This window comes from Rhinoderma darwinii, unplaced genomic scaffold (genome assembly GCF_050947455.1).
Source record: "Rhinoderma darwinii isolate aRhiDar2 unplaced genomic scaffold, aRhiDar2.hap1 Scaffold_77, whole genome shotgun sequence".
NCBI classification, from domain to species: domain Eukaryota; kingdom Metazoa; phylum Chordata; class Amphibia; order Anura; family Rhinodermatidae; genus Rhinoderma; species Rhinoderma darwinii.
Genome location: NW_027464333.1, coordinates 560,102 through 582,673, shown reverse-complemented (window position 1 = coordinate 582,673; position 22,572 = coordinate 560,102). Strand labels below are relative to the sequence as shown.

The 22,572-nt window shown below is 41.5% G+C and overlaps 1 long non-coding RNA gene across 1 annotated transcript in view; it reads left to right on the top strand.

Annotated features, from left to right (window-relative positions):
• The first annotated feature begins 523 nt into the window (after window positions 1-523).
• The window catches only part of LOC142730618 (uncharacterized), a 132,987-nt gene continuing 110,938 nt past the window's right edge, over window positions 524-22,572 (top strand). Inside the window, exon 1 of the long non-coding RNA XR_012878933.1 lies at window positions 524-649. This is a non-coding gene — a long non-coding RNA (uncharacterized LOC142730618). The remainder of the gene's footprint in view (window positions 650-22,572) is intronic.

Sequence of the window (22,572 nt, the reverse complement as noted above, 5' to 3'; positions counted from 1 at the left end):
AAGAATACACATGTAAAGCTCTAAAGTGCTAATCAAAAGTGAAAGTCTTCTAGCGTAAACGTGATGCATAAAAAAGTTACACCTTGTCCTGCAAAAATCAAACAAGGCCTCAAATAGAAACGTAGACATTAAAATAAAAAAAAGATTATGGCTAGAAGGCAAAAAAATAAAAATGGCCAAGCATGCTGCAACCTTAATAAGTTCCCAATTGTTCCAGTATAAGCCTACAGTAGTGATTCTGAATTCTATTGCCAACGTGTAAAATGGTATACGATGTGTTTTTTTTTTCTACTAACAGAGTTGCCTCAAAATGTACATTTGTTTATAAAGCATAATGATCTGCTTTCAGTGCTCTACAAATGATGAATTCTTCATGGATATTCATCGATAGCACTCACAGGCTTCTCCCTACAGTTGACATCATAGTCTTCTCCCTTCAGTTGATGACATCACAGCTGATGGAATACTAAGGCATTGTGATGTGTCTTTTTTACAGACAAGCACCTGATGCAGCAGCTCTTATGTGTAGAGCAGTCTTCGTCCCATCAAACCTGTTCAGTTCTCAGACAAGACCACCATTTTCTTCATGCTACAAGATCTTCACATCATAATCACAGGCTCTGCAGGAAAGTTCACCGCAGGGAAACAGGTAAAGACCATTCCAGTTTTGTATGCCAGGGCATGGGGTCACATTCAGACTTTCTCTAGCCATTTTACATGTTTCTTACATGTTTCAAGAGTTACAGCAGTTTTCAAAACCATGTCCCCCTTTTCATATGTAATTATTGTATGGCCACTCAAGCGGCTGTAACGTCCTTCCTCCTGAGCGCTGCAGCAGCTTTCAATATACAATAAGCTAATGTTGATTTCTTTCCATTAATGCTGCTATAGGTCAGAAACCTCCAGCATTGCCTGGAGGTCATAAGAACTTACTTAACAGCCTGGTGCACCCCTGATTGTAGTTATATGGCTACATGCATGACAAAAAGAAAAATTTAGACTATGGAAGAATACCAAATACAGCATTTTATGGGTAGAGATGCCCTCTAAGGCTGTGTTCACATCAGCGTTGTCTTTCCTTTCAGGGTTTCCATCGGGGAAACCCCTCAATGGAAAGGCAAGGGGAAACCTTAGCTTCCGTTTGCATCACCATTGATCTCAATAGTGACTGAAACGTTGCTAATGGTTTCCGTTTGTCACCGTTGTGACAAGATTCTGTCGTTGTTTTGACAGATTAAATAGTGCAGTCGACTTCTGAGGGCCTGATACTGAAACCCGAAGGATTGTCAGAGGTAGTCATAAAAACCCTACAAAAAAGTAGTAAAAATGTCACTAACAGTAAATTTATCGCAACTTACTTCTGCAGGCTTCTGTTTAACAATGGCATATGAAATGACAGTCTTAAGGAGGCGCTGTCACCACATTATAAGTGGCCTATCTTGTACATAATGTGATCGGCGCTGTAATGTAGATTACAGCAGTGGTTTTTATTTAGAAAAACGATCATTTTTGACGGAGTTATGACCTATATTTGCTTTATTCGAATGAGTTTCTTAATGACCACCTGGGCAACACAACTTACCTGCTCCTGCCGCCGCTCACTTCGCTCGGTCCGCTCGCTCCGCTCCTAGTACTTGCTTCTAATCACATGTCCGGAAGTCACGACCGGAAGTAGTCATCTTACTGTCCGGCCGCGGCTTCCGGTGCACATGAAAATGGCGCTGGATGTCGCTCGGCCGAAGACCTTCCTTTTAGACTGTGTGGGAGCGGCGCATGCGCCTTTCCCACACAGACGGCGTACACCATAGTTAATGGAACGGCTCCCGTTCGCATTCTCTATGGGGATGTATGTGCCGTATTCCATCTCTGTATGTGTCGTTAATCGACACATACAGAGATGAAAAAAAAAATGGCAGCCCCCATAGTGAAGTAAAAGTTAGAAAAAATAAAAAAGTAAAACACAAACACACAAATAAATAAAATTTATTTTAATAACACACTAAAATCAAATTTATATATAATAATTTTTTTTCGCGACACCCGTTCTACTGAAGTGTTTAGACAGTGAATAGACATTCCACGGGATGTCTATTCGCAATCTCTGCACTTCGTTACTATGTCTGTGGTAGTTACAGCAGAGGAAGCGTGATACAACGAGATCACGCTTCCTCTGCTGTAACTACCATAGAAACAGTAATGAAGTGCAGAGATTGTGAATAGACATCCCGTGGAATGTCTATTAAATGTCTAAGCACTTCAGTATTGTTAATGTGTTAGTATAAGACAGCACATAAGGATCTAGCAGGATCCCTATGCGCTGAGTAAATGAATGGAGAGGAGTGCATAAGGCTGATTGGTCAGCGTCATACACTCCCCTGTACAACGCCCACTTGGTCTAAAGTAAAAATACACCCACTTGGGCATTAAGCAACTCATTAGCATAAATCTAAAATCGCTAATAAAGTGTTAAAAATAGATAGTTTTTTAAAAATAAACCTACATTAAAGCGCCGATCTCCTTATGTAGGAGATACGGCACTTATAATGTGGTGACAGAACCTCTTTAAATGATAAGCAAATTGTTTCTTTTTTTTTTCTACCTAAATTGGCAGAAAACACACCTATTTTGGAGATATAAAAGACAGCTAGAAGGGAAAAGGAGGAGGCCGGAGTTTTTTTAATTATTTTTTTTCCTAGGTGTCTTTTATTTCATTTGCTAACGATTTAGGCAAAGTAGCTCAAAAGTAAAAAATGTTATAATACATGATATTGTAAAGTAATGTAATGGGAAATTTTGGCGCACGCCCGTTTTAAGTAAAAATTTTAGCTTTTTGAGACTTTATGCTGTTTTCGCGTCTTTTCAGCTAGTAAGTCGGGACCAGCGGGAGAGCAGATCTCCTGCATGACATATTTAATTTACACCTGCGGATATTATAGCTGACATCTATGCTAACTGGTGTAGATGTCAGTTTGTGGAGCACTGACAACCCTAGTTGCGCCATATTTATTCAGAGCTGTGGGCTTCTTGGAGTATGTTCACATTCAATTTTTTCTTTTCGTCAGAGGTATGCGTCGGGAGAAGTCTCTACGTATACCTCCAATGGAAGGCTGTATAGGCATAGAGTGGGATATATCACCTGAACTCCCCGGGCACAGCGTTACTTTAAGCACTAGGCTCGGAAAGCCCCTGACGTTAGCAACGCTCTGACTGGGCATTCTGCTCCTAGGGAAGCCCCTGACAACACTGTCCATAAATGGACACTGACGTTAGGAGCTTTAAGATGCCAAAATTCTAGGCCAGAACACTGGCATTGCACAGGCTGGGGATTCCACTCCTGGAGGGAGCCCCTGACGTCACTGTCCATATATGGATTCTGCTCCTGGAGGATCCCTTGATGTTACTGTCTGTACATAGACAGTGACATTAGGGGCTTTGTAATGTGAGAATTCCAAGTCGGAGCGTTGGCAGCGCTGTGGCCGGGAATTACGCTTGTAGAGAAAGCCTCTCACTTTACTGTGCATATATGGCTTTAAATATCCATATTTGGCTTTAAACTCTGGAGTCCCCGGCCAGAGCATCGCAAGCACTCACTGGCCGGGAACTCCTGACTTGGGAAAGCCCTTGATGTCACTTTCACTATATGGACAGTGATGTTAGGAGTTTAAAAACCCAGGAATCCATGGCCAGAGCGTCGGCAATGCTCTGGTTAGTGATTACTCTCCTGGAAGGAGCCCCTGATGTCTGTCAATTGTTATTGTAGTAGTCGGATATGATCTTTAATAAATTTAAACCATTTTTTTAAGCTTTAAGAACAAGGTTTGACAATGATAAGTACTACCCATGTGTATCTAATGCTGATATGTATCCATGCTCCTTACTCATTTTAATATTGTGTGATTGAACTTGGTAACTTGGTATGCTTGGCTGACTGTACTGTATGATCAGAAGTAGTAACTAGATGTTTAAGAATCAGATTCAGATAAGTTTTAGTAATGATACTTAGTTCAACAGATAGAGAGGTCCTATAGGGGAGGACCAAGTCAATGTGAGCTTGAAACTCTGAACAAATAAATACCAAGTCAGGCAGAGTAAAAATTTAATTTAGATTAAAAAGTTACTATTAAAATACAAACCACACAGCTCTTCAAGGTAGAGTTTGAGAAGCTGCATAATATACCCTCCTGCTACTTTGCCTAAATGGTGAGCATATAGAAATTTTTCTACTTAAAATGGCAGAAAACACACCATTTTGGAGATGGAAAGGACAGCTAGAGGGGAAATGGAGGAGGCCGTAGATTTTTAATTACATTTTTTTCCTTGGTGTTTTTTTTTTCCATTTGCTAACGATTTAGTCAAAGTAGCTCAAAAGTAAATGTCTTTATAATACATGATATTGTAAAGTAATGTAATGGGAAATTTAGGCGCATGCCCGTTTTGAGTAAAAATTTTAGCTTTTTGAGACATTATGCTGTTTTCGCGTCTTTTCAGCTAGTAAGTCGGGACCAGCGGGAGAGCAGATCTCCTGCATGACATATTTAATTTACACCTGCGGATATTATAGCTGACATCTATGCTAACTGGTGTAGATGTCAGTTTGTGCAGCACTGACAACCCAAGTTGCGCCATATTTATTCAGAGCTGTGGGCTTCTTGGAGTATGTTCACATTCAATTTTTTTCTTTTCTTCAGAGGTATGCGTTGGGAGAAGTCTCTACGTATACCTCCAACGGAAGGCTGTATAGGCATAGAGTGGGATATATCACCTGAACTCCCCGGGCACAGCGTTACTTTAAGCACTAGGCTCGGAAAGCCCCTGACGTTAGCAACGCTCTGACTGGGGATTCTGCTCCTAGGGAAGCCCCTGACAACACTGTCCATAAATGGACACTGACGTTAGGAGCTTTAAGATGCCAAAATCCTAGGCCAGAACACTGGCATTGCACTGGCTGGGGATTCCACTCCTGGAGGGAGCCCCTGACGTCACTGTCCATATATGGATTCTGCTCCTGGAGGATCCCTTGATGTTACTGTCTGTACATAGACAATTACATTAGGGGCTTTGTAATGTGAGAATTCCAAGTCGGAGCGTTGGCAGCGCTGTGGCCGGGAATTACGCTTGTAAAGAAAGCCTCTCACTTTACTGTGCATATATGGCTTTAAATATCCATATTTGGCTTTAAACTCTGGAGTCCCCGGCCAGAGCATCGCAAGCACTCACTGGCCGGGAACTCCTGACTTGGGAAAGCCCTTGATGTCACTTTCACTATATGGACAGTGATGTTAGGAGTTTAAAAACCCAGGAATCCATGGCCAGAGCGTCGGCAATGCTCTGGTTAGTGATTACTCTCCTGGAAGGAGCCCCTGATGTCTGTCAATTGTTATGGTAGTAGTCGGATATGATCTTTAATAAATTTAAACCATTTTTTTAAGCTTTAAGAACAAGGTTTGACAATGATAAGTTCTACCCATTTGTATCTAATGCTGATATGTATCCATGCTCCTTACTCATTTTAATATTGTGTGATTGAACTTGGTAACTTGGTATGCTTGGCTGACTGTACTGTATGATCAGAAGTAGTAACTAGATGTTTAAGAATCAGATTCAGATAAGTTTTAGTAATGATACTTAGTTCAACAGATAGAGAGGTCCTATAGGGGAGGACCAAGTCAATGTGAGCTTGAAACTCTGAACAAATAAATACCAAATCAGGCAGAGTAAAAATTTAATTTAGATTAAAAAGTTACTATTAAAATACAAACCACACAGCTCTTCAAGGTAGAGTTTGAGAAGCTGCATAATATACCCTCCTGCTACTTTGCCTAAATGGTGAGCATATAGAAATTTTTCTACTTAAAATGGCAGAAAACACACCATTTTGGAGATGGAAAGGACAGCTAGAGGGGAAATGGAGGAGGCCGTAGATTTTTAATTACATTTTTTTCCTTGGTGTTTTTTTTTTCCATTTGCTCACGATTTAGTCAAAGTAGCTCAAAAGTAAATGTCTTTATAATACATGATATTGTAAAGTAATGTAATGGGAAATTTTGGCGCATGCCCGTTTTGAGTAAAAATTTTAGCTTTTTGAGACATTATGCTGTTTTCGCGTCTTTTCAGCTAGTAAGTCGGGACCAGCGGGAGAGCAGATCTCCTGCATGACATATTTAATTTACACCTGCGGATATTATAGCTGACATCTATGCTAACTGGTGTAGATGTCAGTTTGTGCAGCACTGACAACCCAAGTTGCGCCATATTTATTCAGAGCTGTGGGCTTCTTGGAGTATGTTCACATTCAATTTTTTTCTTTTCTTCAGAGGTATGCGTTGGGAGAAGTCTCTACGTATACCTCCAACGGAAGGCTGTATAGGCATAGAGTGGGATATATCACCTGAACTCCCCGGGCACAGCGTTACTTTAAGCACTAGGCTCGGAAAGCCCCTGACGTTAGCAACGTTCTGACTGGGGATTCTGCTCCTAGGGAAGCCCCTGACAACACTGTCCATGAATGGACACTGACGCTAGGAGCTTTAAGATGCCAAAATCCTAGGCCAGAACACTGGCATTGCACTGGCTGGGGATTCCACTCCTGGAGGGAGCCCCTGACGTCACTGTCCATATATGGATTCTGCTCCTGGAGGATCCCTTGATGTTACTGTCTGTACATAGACAATTACATTAGGGGCTTTGTAATGTGAGAATTCCAAGTCGGAGCGTTGGCAGCGCTGTGGCCGGGAATTACGCTTGTAAAGAAAGCCTCTCACTTTACTGTGCATATATGGCTTTAAATATCCATATTTGGCTTTAAACTCTGGAGTCCCCGGCCAGAGCATCGCAAGCACTCACTGGCCGGGAACTCCTGACTTGGGAAAGCCCTTGATGTCACTTTCACTATATGGACAGTGATGTTAGGAGTTTAAAAACCCAGGAATCCATGGCCAGAGCGTCGGCAATGCTCTGGTTAGTGATTACTCTCCTGGAAGGAGCCCCTGATGTCTGTCAATTGCTATGGTAGTAGTCGGATATGATCTTTAATAAATTTAAACCATTTTTTTAAGCTTTAAGAACAAGGTTTGACAATGATAAGTTCTACCCATGTGTATCTAATGCTGATATGTATCCATGCTCCTTACTCATTTTAATATTGTGTGATTGAACTTGGTAACTTGGTATGCTTGGCTGACTGTACTGTATGATCAGAAGTAGTAACTAGATGTTTAAGAATCAGATTCAGATAAGTTTTAGTAATGATACTTAGTTCAACAGATAGAGAGGTCCTATAGGGGAGGACCAAGTCAATGTGAGCTTGAAACTCTGAACAAATAAATACCAAATCAGGCAGAGTAAAAATTTAATTTAGATTAAAAAGTTACTATTAAAATACAAACCACACAGCTCTTCAAGGTAGAGTTTGAGAAGCTGCATAATATACCCTCCTGCTACTTTGCCTAAATGGTGAGCATATAGAAATTTTTCTACTTAAAATGGCAGAAAACACACCATTTTGGAGATGGAAAGGACAGCTAGAGGGGAAATGGAGGAGGCCGTAGATTTTTAATTACATTTTTTTCCTTGGTGTTTTTTTTTTCCATTTGCTAACGATTTAGTCAAAGTAGCTCAAAAGTAAATGTCTTTATAATACATGATATTGTAAAGTAATGTAATGGGAAATTTTGGCGCATGCCCGTTTTGAGTAAAAATTTTAGCTTTTTGAGACATTATGCTGTTTTCGCGTCTTTTCAGCTAGTAAGTCGGGACCAGCGGGAGAGCAGAACTCCTGCATGACATATTTAATTTACACCTGCGGATATTATAGCTGACATCTATGCTAACTGGTGTAGATGTCAGTTTGTGCAGCACTGACAACCCAAGTTGCGCCATATTTATTCAGAGCTGTGGGCTTCTTGGAGTATGTTCACATTCAATTTTTTTCTTTTCTTCAGAGGTATGCGTTGGGAGAAGTCTCTACGTATACCTCCAACGGAAGGCTGTATAGGCATAGAGTGGGATATATCACCTGAACTCCCCGGGCACAGCGTTACTTTAAGCACTAGGCTCGGAAAGCCCCTGACGTTAGCAACGCTCTGACTGGGGATTCTGCTCCTAGGGAAGCCCCTGACAACACTGTCCATGAATGGACACTGACGCTAGGAGCTTTAAGATGCCAAAATCCTAGGCCAGAACACTGGCATTGCACTGGCTGGGGATTCCACTCCTGGAGGGAGCCCCTGACGTCACTGTCCATATATGGATTCTGCTCCTGGAGGATCCCTTGATGTTACTGTCTGTACATAGACAATTACATTAGGGGCTTTGTAATGTGAGAATTCCAAGTCGGAGCGTTGGCAGCGCTGTGGCCGGGAATTACGCTTGTAAAGAAAGCCTCTCACTTTACTGTGCATATATGGCTTTAAATATCCATATTTGGCTTTAAACTCTGGAGTCCCCGGCCAGAGCATCGCAAGCACTCACTGGCCGGGAACTCCTGACTTGGGAAAGCCCTTGATGTCACTTTCACTATATGGACAGTGATGTTAGGAGTTTAAAAACCCAGGAATCCATGGCCAGAGCGTCGGCAATGCTCTGGTTAGTGATTACTCTCCTGGAAGGAGCCCCTGATGTCTGTCAATTGCTATGGTAGTAGTCGGATATGATCTTTAATAAATTTAAACCATTTTTTTAAGCTTTAAGAACAAGGTTTGACAATGATAAGTTCTACCCATGTGTATCTAATGCTGATATGTATCCATGCTCCTTACTCATTTTAATATTGTGTGATTGAACTTGGTAACTTGGTATGCTTGGCTGACTGTACTGTATGATCAGAAGTAGTAACTAGATGTTTAAGAATCAGATTCAGATAAGTTTTAGTAATGATACTTAGTTCAACAGATAGAGAGGTCCTATAGGGGAGGACCAAGTCAATGTGAGCTTGAAACTCTGAACAAATAAATACCAAATCAGGCAGAGTAAAAATTTAATTTAGATTAAAAAGTTACTATTAAAATACAAACCACACAGCTCTTCAAGGTAGAGTTTGAGAAGCTGCATAATATACCCTCCTGCTACTTTGCCTAAATGGTGAGCATATAGAAATTTTTCTACTTAAAATGGCAGAAAACACACCATTTTGGAGATGGAAAGGACAGCTAGAGGGGAAATGGAGGAGGCCGTAGATTTTTAATTACATTTTTTTCCTTGGTGTTTTTTTTTTCCATTTGCTAACGATTTAGTCAAAGTAGCTCAAAAGTAAATGTCTTTATAATACATGATATTGTAAAGTAATGTAATGGGAAATTTTGGCGCATGCCCGTTTTGAGTAAAAATTTTAGCTTTTTGAGACATTATGCTGTTTTCGCGTCTTTTCAGCTAGTAAGTCGGGACCAGCGGGAGAGCAGATCTCCTGCATGACATATTTAATTTACACCTGCGGATATTATAGCTGACATCTATGCTAACTGGTGTAGATGTCAGTTTGTGCAGCACTGACAACCCAAGTTGCGCCATATTTATTCAGAGCTGTGGGCTTCTTGGAGTATGTTCACATTCAATTTTTTTCTTTTCTTCAGAGGTATGCGTTGGGAGAAGTCTCTACGTATACCTCCAACGGAAGGCTGTATAGGCATAGAGTGGGATATATCACCTGAACTCCCCGGGCACAGCGTTACTTTAAGCACTAGGCTCGGAAAGCCCCTGACGTTAGCAACGCTCTGACTGGGGATTCTGCTCCTAGGGAAGCCCCTGACAACACTGTCCATAAATGGACACTGACGTTAGGAGCTTTAAGATGCCAAAATCCTAGGCCAGAACACTGGCATTGCACTGGCTGGGGATTCCACTCCTGGAGGGAGCCCCTGACGTCACTATCCATATATGGATTCTGCTCCTGGAGGATCCCTTGATGTTACTGTCTGTACATAGACAATTACATTAGGGGCTTTGTAATGTGAGAATTCCAAGTCGGAGCGTTGGCAGCGCTGTGGCCGGGAATTACGCTTGTAAAGAAAGCCTCTCACTTTACTGTGCATATATGGCTTTAAATATCCATATTTGGCTTTAAACTCTGGAGTCCCCGGCCAGAGCATCGCAAGCACTCACTGGCCGGGAACTCCTGACTTGGGAAAGCCCTTGATGTCACTTTCACTATATGGACAGTGATGTTAGGAGTTTAAAAACCCAGGAATCCATGGCCAGAGCGTCGGCAATGCTCTGGTTAGTGATTACTCTCCTGGAAGGAGCCCCTGATGTCTGTCAATTGTTATGGTAGTAGTCGGATATGATCTTTAATAAATTTAAACCATTTTTTTAAGCTTTAAGAACAAGGTTTGACAATGATAAGTTCTACCCATTTGTATCTAATGCTGATATGTATCCATGCTCCTTACTCATTTTAATATTGTGTGATTGAACTTGGTAACTTGGTATGCTTGGCTGACTGTACTGTATGATCAGAAGTAGTAACTAGATGTTTAAGAATCAGATTCAGATAAGTTTTAGTAATGATACTTAGTTCAACAGATAGAGAGGTCCTATAGGGGAGGACCAAGTCAATGTGAGCTTGAAACTCTGAACAAATAAATACCAAATCAGGCAGAGTAAAAATTTAATTTAGATTAAAAAGTTACTATTAAAATACAAACCACACAGCTCTTCAAGGTAGAGTTTGAGAAGCTGCATAATATACCCTCCTGCTACTTTGCCTAAATGGTGAGCATATAGAAATTTTTCTACTTAAAATGGCAGAAAACACACCATTTTGGAGATGGAAAGGACAGCTAGAGGGGAAATGGAGGAGGCCGTAGATTTTTAATTACATTTTTTTCCTTGGTGTTTTTTTTTTCCATTTGCTAACGATTTAGTCAAAGTAGCTCAAAAGTAAATGTCTTTATAATACATGATATTGTAAAGTAATGTAATGGGAAATTTTGGCGCATGCCCGTTTTGAGTAAAAATTTTAGCTTTTTGAGACATTATGCTGTTTTCGCGTCTTTTCAGCTAGTAAGTCGGGACCAGCGGGAGAGCAGATCTCCTGCATGACATATTTAATTTACACCTGCGGATATTATAGCTGACATCTATGCTAACTGGTGTAGATGTCAGTTTGTGCAGCACTGACAACCCAAGTTGCGCCATATTTATTCAGAGCTGTGGGCTTCTTGGAGTATGTTCACATTCAATTTTTTTCTTTTCTTCAGAGGTATGCGTTGGGAGAAGTCTCTACGTATACCTCCAACGGAAGGCTGTATAGGCATAGAGTGGGATATATCACCTGAACTCCCCGGGCACAGCGTTACTTTAAGCACTAGGCTCGGAAAGCCCCTGACGTTAGCAACGTTCTGACTGGGGATTCTGCTCCTAGGGAAGCCCCTGACAACACTGTCCATGAATGGACACTGACGCTAGGAGCTTTAAGATGCCAAAATCCTAGGCCAGAACACTGGCATTGCACTGGCTGGGGATTCCACTCCTGGAGGGAGCCCCTGACGTCACTGTCCATATATGGATTCTGCTCCTGGAGGATCCCTTGATGTTACTGTCTGTACATAGACAATTACATTAGGGGCTTTGTAATGTGAGAATTCCAAGTCGGAGCGTTGGCAGCGCTGTGGCCGGGAATTACGCTTGTAAAGAAAGCCTCTCACTTTACTGTGCATATATGGCTTTAAATATCCATATTTGGCTTTAAACTCTGGAGTCCCCGGCCAGAGCATCGCAAGCACTCACTGGCCGGGAACTCCTGACTTGGGAAAGCCCTTGATGTCACTTTCACTATATGGACAGTGATGTTAGGAGTTTAAAAACCCAGGAATCCATGGCCAGAGCGTCGGCAATGCTCTGGTTAGTGATTACTCTCCTGGAAGGAGCCCCTGATGTCTGTCAATTGCTATGGTAGTAGTCGGATATGATCTTTAATAAATTTAAACCATTTTTTTAAGCTTTAAGAACAAGGTTTGACAATGATAAGTTCTACCCATGTGTATCTAATGCTGATATGTATCCATGCTCCTTACTCATTTTAATATTGTGTGATTGAACTTGGTAACTTGGTATGCTTGGCTGACTGTACTGTATGATCAGAAGTAGTAACTAGATGTTTAAGAATCAGATTCAGATAAGTTTTAGTAATGATACTTAGTTCAACAGATAGAGAGGTCCTATAGGGGAGGACCAAGTCAATGTGAGCTTGAAACTCTGAACAAATAAATACCAAATCAGGCAGAGTAAAAATTTAATTTAGATTAAAAAGTTACTATTAAAATACAAACCACACAGCTCTTCAAGGTAGAGTTTGAGAAGCTGCATAATATACCCTCCTGCTACTTTGCCTAAATGGTGAGCATATAGAAATTTTTCTACTTAAAATGGCAGAAAACACACCATTTTGGAGATGGAAAGGACAGCTAGAGGGGAAATGGAGGAGGCCGTAGATTTTTAATTACATTTTTTTCCTTGGTGTTTTTTTTTTCCATTTGCTAACGATTTAGTCAAAGTAGCTCAAAAGTAAATGTCTTTATAATACATGATATTGTAAAGTAATGTAATGGGAAATTTTGGCGCATGCCCGTTTTGAGTAAAAATTTTAGCTTTTTGAGACATTATGCTGTTTTCGCGTCTTTTCAGCTAGTAAGTCGGGACCAGCGGGAGAGCAGATCTCCTGCATGACATATTTAATTTACACCTGCGGATATTATAGCTGACATCTATGCTAACTGGTGTAGATGTCAGTTTGTGCAGCACTGACAACCCAAGTTGCGCCATATTTATTCAGAGCTGTGGGCTTCTTGGAGTATGTTCACATTCAATTTTTTTCTTTTCTTCAGAGGTATGCGTTGGGAGAAGTCTCTACGTATACCTCCAACGGAAGGCTGTATAGGCATAGAGTGGGATATATCACCTGAACTCCCCGGGCACAGCGTTACTTTAAGCACTAGGCTCGGAAAGCCCCTGACGTTAGCAACGCTCTGACTGGGGATTCTGCTCCTAGGGAAGCCCCTGACAACACTGTCCATAAATGGACACTGACGTTAGGAGCTTTAAGATGCCAAAATCCTAGGCCAGAACACTGGCATTGCACTGGCTGGGGATTCCACTCCTGGAGGGAGCCCCTGACGTCACTGTCCATATATGGATTCTGCTCCTGGAGGATCCCTTGATGTTACTGTCTGTACATAGACAATGACATTAGGGGCTTTGTAATGTGAGAATTCCAAGTCGGAGCGTTGGCAGCGCTGTGGCCGGGAATTACGCTTGTAGAGAAAGCCTCTCACTTTACTGTGCATATATGGCTTTAAATATCCATATTTGGCTTTAAACTCTGGAGTTTCCGGCCAGAGCATCGCTAGCACTCACTGGCCGGGAACTCCTGACTTGGGAAAGCCCTTGATGTCACTTTCACTATATGGACAGTGATGTTAGGAGTTTAAAAACCCAGGAATCCATGGCCAGAGCGTCGGCAATGCTCTGGTTAGTGATTACACTCCTGGAAGGAGACCCTGATGTCTGTCAATTGTTATGGTAGTAGTCGGATATGATCTTTAATAAATGTAAACCATTTTTTTAAGCTTTAACCCCTTAAGGACGCAGCCTAGTTTGGGCCTTAAGGCTCAGAGCCCATTTTTCAAATCTGACATATTTCACTTTATGTGGTAATAACGTCGGAATGCTTAAACCTATCCAAGCGATTCTGAGATTGTTTTCTCGTGACACTTTGGGCTTCATGTTCGTGGTAAAATTTGGTCGATATATTCAGTCTTTATTTGTGAAAAATTGCAAAATTTAGAGAAAATTTACAAAAAATAGCATTTTTCAGAATTTAAATGCATCTGCTTGAAAAACAGACGGTTATACCACCCAAAATAGTTACTAGTTCACATTTCCCATATGTCTACTTTAGATTGGCATCGTTTTTTGAACATTCTTTTATTTTTCTTGGACGTTACAAGGCTTAGAACATAAACAGCAATTTCTCATATTCTTAAGAAAATTTCAAAAGCCTTTTTTTGAAGGTGCCAGTTCAGTTCTGAAGTGGATTTGAGGGGCCTATGTATTAGAAACCCCCATAAAACACCCCATTTTAAAAACTAGACCCCTCAAAGTATTCAAAACAGCATATAGGAAGTTTTTTAACCCTTCAGGCATTTCACAGGAATTAAAGCAAAGTGGAAATTAAATTTCCAAATTTCATTTTTTCTGCTGAATTTCAATTTTATTAAATTTTTTTTTAGTAACAGAGAAGGTTTTACCAGAGAAACACTACTAAATATGTATTGTCCAGATTCTGCAGTTTTTAGAAATGTCCCACATGTGGCCCTACTGCGCTCGTGGACTAAAACACAAGCCCTAGAAGCAAAGAAGCACCTAGTGCATTTTGAGGCCTCTTTTTTATTAGCATATATTTTAGGCAGCATGCCAGGTTTGAAGAGGCGTTGAGGTATCAAAACAATGGAAACCCACCAGAAGTGACCCCATTTTGGAAATTACACCCCTCAAGGAATTCATTTATGGTTTTTGTTATCATTTTGACCGCACAGTTTTTTCACAGCACCTATTTGAATTGGGCTGTGAAATGAAAAAAATGATATTTTTTCCAATAAAATGTCATTTTTGATCAAATTTTCTTATTTTCACAGGGAACAACATACCCCATTTTGTTGCCCAATTTGTCCTTAGTGCGGCAATACCCCATTTGTGGTGATAAACTGCCGTTTGGGCCCATGGGAGGGCTCAGAAGGAAAGGAGCGCTATGTGTTTGTTGGAGTCCAGATTTTGCTGGATTGGTTTTCGGGTGCCATGTCGCATTTGCAGAGCCCCAGAGGTATCAAAGCAATGGAAACCCACCAGAAGTGACCCCATTTTGGAAACTACACCCCTCAAGGAATTCATTTATGGTTTTTGTTATCATTTTGACCGCACAGGTTTTTCACAGCACCTATTTGAATTGGGCTGTGAAATGAAAAAAATTATATTTTTTACAATAAGATGTCATTTTTGATCAAAATTTCTTATTTTCACAAGGAACAACATACCCCATTTTGTTGCCCAATTTGTCCTTAGTGCGGCAATACCCCATTTGTGGTGATAAACTGCCCTTTGGGCCCATGGGAGGGCTCAGAAGGAAAGGACCACCATTTGGCCTACTGGAGCTTTTCTGGTGCTAAGTCATGTGTGCAGAAGCCCCTGAGGTACCAGTACAGTTGAAACCCCCGAGAAGTGACCCCATTTTAAAAACTACACCCCTTAAGACATTCATCTAGAGGTGTAGTGAGCATTTTGACCCCACAGGTACTGTGTAAAAGATAATGCGCAGCAGATGGTGCAGTGTGAGATTTGCAATTTTATATATGTATATGCCATTTCAGTGTCCAATATAGTGTGCCCAGCATGCGCCACCGGAGATATACACCCCTTAAATTGTAATGTGGGTTCTCCTGGGTACGACAATACCCTACATGTGGCTGTTATCAGCTGCCTGGGCATACGGCAGGGCTCAGAAGGGAAAGATGAGGGGGGTAAGCTGTGCGGAGTGCATCAGGGTAAATTGAAAATCAAGGGATGTATGATACATTTTAAAACAATCTTTTATACAGAGCCCTGGTTTTTCGGGACACGTGTCACATTGGTATATTGTGTTCTTCCTTATCCCCCTCTTATAGCAGACTCTGCACCTCTTTTGACTCTTTCCCTTTCCACCGGTTTGGGGACCTTCTCCTGGAAAGTGTTGCCCTGGTACGATGCGCCCCCCCTTCCTGGTCCCTAAAGATTAGATCTTGAAATTCCAGGAAAGTTCCCCTCTGGCCTGCACATCGACGTAGCACGTACGCATTGTACAAAGCCATCTGTATGATGTGCCCGGCCAGCTTCTTATACCACACCGCATGGCGCTGTAGGGCTTCAGGACTTGATTTGACAAGTCCATCCCTCCCATGTACCTATTGTAGTCCAGGATGCAGTCTGGTTTGGGGGTGGCCTTTCCTTCATATATCCTAAACCTGTAGGTATACCCTGATGCACTCTCGTACAGCTTATACATCTTCACGCCATACCTTGCCCTCTTACCTGGCAGGTACTGGCGGAATTGAACCCTCCCTTTAAAATGTACCAGGGACTCATCAATAGAAAAACACTTCTCGGGGGTGTATGCTTGGGAAAACCGGGCACTGGAACGGTCTAATAGGGGTCTCCGTTTATACAAACGGTCAAAACTGGGGTCATCTCGGAGTGGGCACGGCTCATTATCAGTATAATGTAAGAAGCGAAGTATTGCCTCATTTATTTATTTTTTTAGGTTCCAGTTCATTTCTGAAGTTGCTTTGAGGGGCCCATATATTAGAAACCCCTATCAAACACCCCATTTTAGAAACTAGACCCCTCAAAGTATTCACAACAGCATTTAGAAAGTTTATGAACCCTTTAGGTGTTTCACAGAAATTTAGAGCAAAGTAGAGGTGAAATTTACTCTTTTTATACCATTTTTTTTATAACACAAAAGGATTTATCAGAGAAACGCAACTCAATACTTATTGCCCAGATTCTGCAGTTTAGAGAAATATCCCACATGTTGCCCTCGGGCGGTAATGGACTGAAGCACCGGCCTCCGAAGCAAAGGAGCACCTAGCGGATTTTGAGCCCTCTTTTTTATTAGGCACCATGTCCGGTTTGAAGAGGTCTTGTGGTGCCAAAACATTGGAAACCCCCCAAAAGTGACCCCAATTTGGAAACTAGACCCCTTGAGGAATCCATTGTAGTTTTCATGGGGTGCATGCGGCTTTTTGATCAGTTTTTATTCCATTTTTAGGTGGCGTGGTGACTAATAAACAGCAATTCTACTATTGTTTTTGTATACTTTTTTTTTTACAGCGTTCACCGTGCGCTATAAATGATATATTAACTTTATTCTGCGGGGCGATACGATCACGGCGATACCAGATGTTTATAGTTTTTTTTTATGTCTTATGGCGTTTGCACAATAAAATACGTTTTGTAAACAATCATTCACTTTTTGTGTTGCCTTATTCTAAGAGCCATAACGTTTTTATTTTTCAATCAATAAAGCCGTGCGAGGACTTATTTTTTGCGTAACGAACTGTATTTTCCATCAGTACCATTTTTAGGTACATGCGACTTTTTGATCTCTTTTTATTCCATTTTTTGGGAGGTGAAGTGACCAAACAATTGTGATTGTGGTACGGTTTATTAATATTTTTTTTTACGGCGTTCACCGTGCGGGATAAATAACAAAATAATTTTGTAGTTCAGGCTGTTACGGACGCGGCGATACCAATTATGTATAGTTTATTTGTTTGTTTATATATTTTTATTAATAATAAAGGCCTGATAAGGGAAAAAGTGGGACTTTTACTTTTATTACTTTTAAAACTTTTATTTTCTTATTTTTACACATCTTTTTTTAACTTTTTTTTTACTTTATTACTTTGTCCCACTAGGGGACATGAGGGCAGGAGGCCCTGATCGCTATTCTAATACACTGCACTACATGCGTAGTGCAGTGTATTAGAACTGTCAGCTACTCACTGACAGCAAGCATAGTGGGTCCTGACGTTGTCAGGACCCACTAGGCTTCCGTCTATGGCATAGCCGGACGCCATTGTTTGGTGTCCGGTTGCCATAGTCACCATCGCCGGCCGCTATCGCGTAGCAGGCCGGCGATGGCAGCTTAACCCCTAAAAAGCCGCGATCTCTATAGAACGCGGCTTTTAAGGGGTTAATCAGCGGGGACACAGCGATCGGTCCCCGCTGTAGGAGCTGTGACAGCTGCTGAACAAGACAGCAGCGTCACAGCTCCTGTATGTGTCGGGAGGACGGCCGAAACGGCCGTTACTCCCGAGACGTACTATTACGGCATGGAGCGCGAACGATACAGCTGCCATGACGTAATAGTACGTCAAGGAGCGGGAAGGGGTTAAGAACAAGGTTTGACAATGATAAGTTCTACCCATGTGTATCTAATGCTGATATGTATCCATGCTCCTTACTCATTTTAATATTGTGTGATTGAACTTGGTAACTTGGTATGCTTGGCTGACTGTACTGTATGATCAGAAGTAGTAACTAGATGTTTAAGAATCAGATTCAGATAAGTTTTAGTAATGATACTTAGTTCAACAGATAGAGAGGTCCTATAGGGGAGGACCAAGTCAATGTGAGCTTGAAACTCTGAACAAATAAATACCAAGTCAGGCAGAGTAAAAAGTAAATTTAGATTAAAAAGTTACTATTAAAATACAAACCACACAGCTCTTCAAGGTAGAGTTTGAGAAGCTGCATAATATACCCTCCTGCTACTTTGCCTAAATGATGAGCAAATAGAAATTTTTCTACCTAAAATGGCAGAAAACACACCATTTTGGAGATGGAAAGGACGGCTAGAGGGGAAATGGAGGAGGCCGTAGTTTTTTAATTACATTTTTTTCCTTGGTGTTTTTTTTTTCCACTTGCTAACGATTTAGTCAAAGTAGCTCAAAAGTAAATGTCTTTATAATACATGATATTGTAAAGTAATGTAATGGGAAATTTAGGCGCATGCCCGTTTTGAGTAAAAATTTTAGCTTTTTGAGACATTATGCTGTTTTCGCGTCTTTTCAGCTAGTAAGTCGGGACCAGCGGGAGAGCAGATCTCCTGCATGACATATTTAATTTACACCTGCGGATATTATAGCTGACATCTATGCTAACTGGTGTAGATGTCAGTTTGTGCAGCACTGACAACCCAAGTTGCGCCATATTTATTCAGAGCTGTGGGCTTCTTGGAGTATGTTCACATTCAATTTTTTCTTTTCGTCAGAGGTATGCGTTGGGAGAAGTCTCTACGTATACCTCCAACGGAAGGCTGTATAGGCATAGAGTGGGATATATCATCTGAACTCCCCGGGCACAGCGTTACTTTAAGCACTAGGCTCGGAAAGCCCCTGACGTTAGCAACGCTCTGACTGGGGATTCTGCTCCTAGGGAAGCCCCTGACAAGACTGTCCATAAATGGAATCTGACGTTAGGAGCGTTAAGATGCCAAAATCCTGGGCCAGAACACTGGCATTGCACTGGCTGGGGATTCCACTCCTGGAGGGAGCCCCTGACGCACTCTCCATATATGGATTCTGCTCCTGGAGGATCCCTTGATGTTACTGTCTGTACATAGACAGTGACATTAGGGGCTTTGTAATGTGAGAATTCCAAGTCGGAGCGTTGGCAGCGCTGTGGCCGGGAATTACGCTTGTAAAGAAAGCCTCTCACTTTACTGTGCATATATGGCTTTAAATATCCATATTTGGCTTTAAACTCTGGAGTCCCCGGCCAGAGCATCGCAAGCACTCACTGGCCGGGAACTCCTGACTTGGGAAAGCCCTTGATGTCACTTTCACTATATGGACAGTGATGTTAGGAGTTTAAAAACCCAGGAATCCATGGCCAGAGCGTCGGCAATGCTCTGGTTAGTGATTACTCTCCTGGAAGGAGCCCCTGATGTCTGTCAATTGTTATGGTAGTAGTCGGATATGATCTTTAATAAATTTAAACCATTTTTTTAAGCTTTAAGAACAAGGTTTGACAATGATAAGTTCTACCCATGTGTATCTAATGCTGATATGTATCCATGCTCCTTACTCATTTTAATATTGTGTGATTGAACTTGGTAACTTGGTATGCTTGGCTGACTGTACTGTATGATCAGAAGTAGTAACTAGATGTTTAAGAATCAGATTCAGATAAGTTTTAGTAATGATACTTAGTTCAACAGATAGAGAGGTCCTATAGCGGAGGACCAAGTCAATGTGAGCTTGAAACTCTGAACAAATAAATACCAAGTCAGGCAGAGTAAAAAGTAAATTTAGATTAAAAAGTTACTATTAAAATACAAACCACACAGCTCTTCAAGGTAGAGTTTGAGAAGCTGCATAATATACCCTATTGCTACTTTGCCTAAATGGTGAGCAAATATAAATTTTTCTACCTAAAATGGCAGAAAACACACCATTTTGGAGATGGAAAGGACGGCTAGAGGGGAAATGGAGGAGGCCGTAGTTTTTTAATTACATTTTTTTCCTTGGTGTTTTTTTTTCCATTTGCTAACGATTTAGTCAAAGTAGCTCAAAAGTAAATGTCTTTTATAATACATGATATTGTAAAGTAATGTAATGGGAAATTTTGGCGCATGCCCGTTTTGAGTAAAAATTTTAGCTTTTTGAGACATTATGCTGTTTTTGCGTCTTTTCAGCTAGTAAGTCGGGACCAGCGGGAGAGCAGATCTCCTGCATGACATATTAAATTTACACCTGCGGATATTATAGCTGACATCTATGCTAACTGGTGTAGATGTCAGTTTGTGCAGCACTGACAACCCAAGTTGCGCCATATTTATTCAGAGCTGTGGGCTTCTTGGAGTATGTTCACATTCAATTTTTTTCTTTTCTTCAGAGGTATGCGTTGGGAGAAGTCTCTACGTATACCTCCAACGGAAGGCTGTATAGGCATAGAGTGGGATATATCACCTGAACTCCCCGGGCACAGCGTTACTTTAAGCACTAGGCTCGGAAAGCCCCTGACGTTAGCAACGCTCTGACTGGGGATTCTGCTCCTAGGGAAGCCCCTGACAACACTGTCCATAAATGGACACTGACGTTAGGAGCTTTAAGATGCCAAAATCCTAGGCCAGAACACTGGCATTGCACTGGCTGGGGATTCCACTCCTGGAGGGAGCCCCTGACGTCACTGTCCATATATGGATTCTGCTCCTGGAGGATCCCTTGATGTTACTGTCTGTACATAGACAATTACATTAGGGGCTTTGTAATGTGAGAATTCCAAGTCGGAGCGTTGGCAGCGCTGTGGCCGGGAATTACGCTTGTAAAGAAAGCCTCTCACTTTACTGTGCATATATGGCTTTAAATATCCATATTTGGCTTTTAACTCTGGAGTCCCCGGCCAGAGCATCGCAAGCACTCACTGGCCGGGAACTCCTGACTTGGGAAAGCCCTTGATGTCACTTTCACTATATGGACAGTGATGTTAGGAGTTTAAAAACCCAGGAATCCATGGCCAGAGCGTCGGCAATGCTCTGGTTAGTGATTACTCTCCTGGAAGGAGCCCCTGATGTCTGTCAATTGTTATGGTAGTAGTCGGATATGATCTTTAATAAATTTAAACCATTTTTTTAAGCTTTAAGAACAAGGTTTGACAATGATAAGTTCTACCCATGTGTATCTAATGCTGATATGTATCCATGCTCCTTACTCATTTTAATATTGTGTGATTGAACTTGGTAACTTGGTATGCTTGGCTGACTGTACAGTATGATCAGAAGTAGTAACTAGATGTTTAAGAATCAGATTCAGATAAGATTTAGAAATGATACTTAGTTCAACAGATAGAGAGGTCCTATAGGGGAGGACCAAGTCAATGTGAGCTTGAAACTCTGAACAAATAAATACCAAGTCAGGCAGAGTAAAAAGTAAATTTAGATTAAAAAGTTACTATTAAAATACAAACCACACAGCTCTTCAAGGTAGAGTTTGAGAAGCTGCATAATATACCCTCCTGCTACTTTGCCTAAATGGTGAGCAAATAGAAATTTTTCTACCTAAATTGGCAGAAAACACACCATTTTGGAGATGGAAAGGACGGCTAGAGGGGAAATGGAGGAGGCCGTAGTTTTTTAATTACATTTTTTTCCTTGGTGTTTTTTTTTTCCATTTGCTAACGATTTAGTCAAAGTAGCTCAAAAGTAAATGTCTTTTATAATACATGATATTGTAAAGTAATGTAATGGGAAATTTTGGCGCATGCCCGTTTTGAGTAAAAATTTTAGCTTTTTGAGACATTATGCTGTTTTTGCGTCTTTTCAGCTAGTAAGTCGGGACCAGCGGGAGAGCAGATCTCCTGCATGACATATTAAATTTACACCTGCGGATATTATAGCTGACATCTATGCTAACTGGTGTAGATGTCAGTTTGTGCAGCACTGACAACCCAAGTTGCGCCATATTTATTCAGAGCTGTGGGCTTCTTGGAGTATGTTCACATTCAATTTTTTCTTTTCGTCAGAGGTATGCGTTGGGAGAAGTCTCTACGTATACCTCCAACGGAAGGCTGTATAGGCATAGAGTGGGATATATCACCTGAACTCCCCGGGCACAGCGTTACTTTAAGCACTGGGCTCGGAAAGCCCCTGACGTTAGCAACACTCTGACTGGGGATTCTGCTCCTAGGGAAGCCCCTGACAACACTGTCCATAAATGGACACTGACGTTAGGAGCTTTAAGATGCCAAAATCCTAGGCCAGAACACTGGCATTGCACTGGCTGGGGATTCCACTCCTGGAGGGAGCCCCTGACGTCACTGTCCATATATGGATTCTGCTCCTGGAGGATCCCTTGATGTTACTGTCTGTACATAGACAGTGACAATAGTGGCTTTGTAATGTGAGAATTCCAAGTCGGAGCGTTGGCAGCGCTGTGGCCGGGAATTACGCTTGTAGAGAAAGCCTCTCACTTTACTGTGCATATATGGCTTTAAATATCCATATTTGGCTTTAAACTCTGGAGTCCCCGCCCAGAGCATCGCAAG